The sequence below is a fragment of the Hordeum vulgare genome, chromosome 2H (genome assembly GCF_904849725.1).
Source record: "Hordeum vulgare subsp. vulgare chromosome 2H, MorexV3_pseudomolecules_assembly, whole genome shotgun sequence".
NCBI classification, from domain to species: domain Eukaryota; kingdom Viridiplantae; phylum Streptophyta; class Magnoliopsida; order Poales; family Poaceae; genus Hordeum; species Hordeum vulgare.
In genome coordinates, this window is record NC_058519.1 from 380,175,901 (window position 1) to 380,180,890 (window position 4,990).

The following is a 4,990-nucleotide window of genomic DNA, read 5'->3' on the forward strand; positions in this document are numbered from 1 at the left end:
GATAGTAAGCTTCCTCTCAATGTCACGTAACCAATCGTCTGCTTCCATCGGTTTGTCGTTGTGTGAAAAAGTTGGCGGACGTGTCTTTTGTAATTCAGCAATCTCGAGTGTTGTGGGTGTGGTCCACGCTGATTCCCCATATTCATTAGTTGATCGTGATGCTGTTGCTGGCTTTGCTGATACAGATGAGAGACCTCTGAAAATGTTGTGTCACTCTTGTGTTGGCTTGACTGTCCTCGAGTGAAATCATTCTGTGTTCAGCAGATTGATTTTCTCCATGCATTCTTGGCATGGAGCGTGTGCAGGGACGGCTCATTTTCAGAATGATGGCTTAATGTCGCAAAAACCCAAATGAGAAATTCAAGTTCAATGGAGAATGAAATTTAAAAAAATAAATATCCATGGAAACACTACGAAAAGTCTTCTCATAAATTAACCATCGCGTTCGGAGAAGGACTATGGTACATCTTACATCACACATAATTATACATATCACTCAGGTCGTACTCATGTATGCATGTCTTGTTATTTAAGCTAGTGCACTTCTCCTGGTCCTACTTGACGCAACACGACTACTTCCGTTCAGTCTAGGAGCACATCATCATACATATCATACATATCAAACTAGCGTACTAGCGATCTACTTCACCATCTCTAGGTGGAGTTGGAAGGGGCCTGGATTGGCTGACCCAGGGAAAGTCCCAGATGAGGAGCTGGGGAGTCCACTTCCTCTAGCACGGGCTCTCGGCGGACTGCAAGAGGCGCCGAAGCACGAACTGGACTAACAGACATAGCAACTCTAATGGGGGCAGGAGCAATGAGTTGATTGAACTCCTCAATCGTAGGCAGCCGACGGTGAAGCTGAGCAGGCGGAGTGCATGAGGCAGAAGAATACGGGCATGACCGAGGTGGTGCGGGATGGAGGACTCAGTCATGTGGTGAGGACGAGTAAGTGTCTCCATGCGAGCAACCACTAAGTCATCCACTAAGCCATCAAACGCTGACTCCATGGCTATAACGTAATGCACGAGCATCCCAATATCATCGTCTTCCTCACCTCTGGGGCAGGCAAAAGCATAATGACTGGTGTACGGCACGTGACAAGGCAGGTAGTGATAAGGATGTGTCTTCATCACTGGGAGGGTGTCCCAGAGACGGGCAATCGCCTCCCTGGCTGCCATCTGAATAGCCTGCCTCTCCGTAGGCATGGCTCTCCCAACAAAACGAATACAACGGATCTCTGGTCGCCCACCAATAAAATGCACCGATACCTGATGCATAGTCAGGGAGTCACTGATCTTGTGGCGGTAGAACGTGTACTGATGGGAGTCGTCGGTCCAATCGCGATCTTGGCAATGACGGAAAGAAGTCGCAAAAATCCCGTCGGCTCGTTGGCGAACACCTGCGATGGGCAACCACTGTCAGCCATCTACACAGTAGACAAAATTTTCATATAGTCAAAACATAAATATATGTTGACTAACAAAAAATATCTACAACATGCAGAAAATAAAAACAACTAATCTGGTTAGCGACCGTGCCTAGGGATTTCCTATAGTCAGCCTAGCTCTGATACCAAGGTTGTCACGACCGGTTTCCAAATAAAATAATTTATTGGAAATTAGCCATGTGCGTCCCCAGTGTAGAAAAATATTTCCCACACATAGACTCATCTTGATACAGAAAACCAGTAGTACTTAATGTTAACACGTAGAGCAGAGGATGCTCTACAATTTATTACAACATGTCCAAGTCTCACAGAGACGGATATGTTACAGTGGTCATAGGATAATCTACTACTCGTAATAAAAGGGGCACGTCACATCAGAGTAATGTGACATGACAAGTACTACTATGCGCCAAGCATCAGAGTGAGGCTTGACGATTTATTCGCGGTGGCAGAGGCAGTGAAATAATACAGCGGCATACTCCAAGATCGCAAGACTGACTGGGACTCCTCTTGTCATTGGACTCTCTATCGAACTCTTCATCCATGAGGTCTCTTTCATCCATATCTGGCCACATCAACAAGCTAGTGAGTACTTCGAAAAGTACTCACAAACAGTTTGCACAAAAGATGAGATGCATGCAGTTGGTTATTAATATGCATGGTTCAGATCATAACATATCAAAATGAATGTGTTAGAAATAAATTAAGTTAGTGGATATATGGGGCGGTAATCCTCCCGAGATATCCTAATAGAAAGATAAAAATACACCAATCGGGTGTCTGGAGCAACGGCTCGAAAGGTTAACAAGCGTTAGTAAACCATCGTCGGGCGGATGAGCGACATCACATAGAAGGCATAAAATAAAAATCAAGCCAGAAATAAGCGTCTTGGTGACACCACGGAGAGGGCATAAAAATAAATAACAGTCGCAGTCGGGAGTCTTAGTGACACCACAGAAAGGGCATATAAAAAATAACAAGCCACAGTCGGGCATCTTAGCGACACCACAGAAAGGGCATATAATTAAATAACAAGCCGCAGTCAGGCGTCTCAGCAACACCATAGAAAGTGCATATGAATAAATAAAAAGCCATAGTCGTGCCTCTCAGCGACACCACAGAAAGGGCACAAAATAAATAAGAAGTATCCGGGTGGTATAACCAACCTTCAGGATAATTCTTGAACCAGAGATAAATATATCACATTCCACATTGTCGTTAGATATCCACAACCATTGTTTGTTCGACCACTTGTACTCCAGGGACCGACTCTAAGACCGACACTTGACTTGTCAAACGTCCGTCCTTAACCATGGACACGACTACTCGAATAGTTATAACTCTGTACAGGGTGTACTCTTTACCCATAGCTCACGGGTTTTGATAGTCCATATGACTAATCCTGCGTAGGGTATCTTAGAAGCAGACACTCAGAACTAGCACACACCCAGTTTACCCCTGCGAAGCCTGGCTTCACCCGAACTACGCTGCAAAGGAAAAACCATAATATAGGGAGGCTCCGACCTCGACTAGCATGGGATCAAATTTATACCGCGCGCTAATAGGGTGTGCCTTCCAACTCGGTCCCAGACCAGAAACAGCCATGACCCCTGACCGGATGAATGGACTTAGTCCAGGGCCATGGATACCTTCATCCTGACCCGTCTACTTGGTGTGTGACTAATAATAGGCCTACAACAGACTATACTGAATCCTTATTCATGAAATTGTCGTAGCACAATGAAGGAAGTAAGACACGTGCAAGACTCGATCTAGGTCGATACTAGAGTTATCAAATTCTTGCCAATACCATTATGCTCTTGTCATGACCAGGCCATAACCTATCGCGCTCCGCGTGGCTAGGTTAGCCACGACCACTTACAACCATCACTTGTCATTGTCATGTTTTTAACATTGTTTATAAGATATGCAGCATGCATGAGTAATGCAAATGGATGAATATTAAATTCTTTCTAGTGAGCAAACAACACATAAAAAGTTCAAACATGCTTTCCTGGTTCCACATAGTCGAGATCAAGCTCGGTGAAGTTAACGTTGGCGTTTCCTTCGTTGGAATCTACGTTATATAACATGTAACATCGTAAGAGTTAAGTCCTAGCTACTGGCTCCAAATAAATTTTAGATAAATCTGAAAATAAACTCGACCCTTAGAGCAAAATTTTGCAACAACAATGAATGGAAAAGCTTTTGTATATAAAAGGTTATAAGAAAAATAAAACCCGAGACTATTCTGTAATAAAACAAAATTAGACCAGGGGCTAGCTTGAGAAAACTCAAAGCACCCGAATAGAAATAAGCCAACCCACAGCGAAGGCGGCTTCTGGCAAAGGCGCTTTCGCCAAAAACGGTTCAGAGATAAAGAGAGACACTAACGAGGGGGTCCCCTTATCAAGTTTGAATCCACACCGGTGCCAAAGGCGTGCGATGGTCGCCGGCAGCGATAGAGGAAGGGAGAGGGCTGGCTGAGGGTGTCGATCCACTCATCAAGGACCCGAACATCGATCAGAGGAAGTTTGGTCGAAGGGGAGGCTCCACATCGGTGGAAACCTTGCTCCAGCGGACGGAGGCTTTCGACAACTCCGAAACTTCACCGATGAGCTCACATACGACCAATTCCATGATGGCTTAGGAGGAGGAGCTCACTAGAGAGCTACTGGAAGGATCTGAGGCTCACTTCTCTCCCTACCTTGCTCAAACACCGTCGAGACCAGAGGCGGAACGAAGTGGCCGGAGTCGGAGAAGGAGACCTCTTCGAGGCCCTTCTCTGGATTGGGCACGGCTTCGGAGAGGGGACTTGAGGTGGTAGAGTGGATGAGGGGCTCGGAAGCAGGGGAGGGGTCTATTTATAGGGTCCCGAGAGGTGGTGCCGCAGAGCTCATCTCCGTCGACAAATTCCGGGGATCTCGGAGCTTATCCAGGAGGGTTAGGATTCAGGTTAGTATCTATAGTGCACGTGGAGTCCATTTTTTCCCTAAAACTACGCGGTCATCGACGAAGTCTTCGGGTCGACGGGGCGGAGCTTGTTGTGCACTGCGGCAACAGAGCTTGCACTCTATGCTGCGTGGTGCATGGAAACGACACTTATGGCGTGCATTGGCGGCCAGGGACATGCGGAGGTTGTTGGGGCATTGGGCGGTGCCGAACTACGAGCAGCTACAGCAGAGGCATCGTTGGTGGCCGTGGCAGCGCTGTAGTTGCTGCTGTCGGAGCTTGGCCGGCTCGGCCCACTTCAGCACCGACGCGCGCATGCAGCCAAGAGAACTTGAAGTGGGAGGACATGCACGAGGACAGGGACGAGTGATTCTCGTCGACACTGCTGAGATTGACGAAGCGACAACAGGGACTGCTTTGACGATGCGCTGACTCTGAATTTTTACTGAAGAAGATTCAGAGTGTGGTGGCTACTGCACACCTAGTGCTCGATCAAATGAATTTGGCAATTGCACAAAAGATCTCGAGCTGAAATTATGTGGGGTGGCCTCTCATTGAGTGCAGAGACAGTGTGAAAATTTTTAGAAT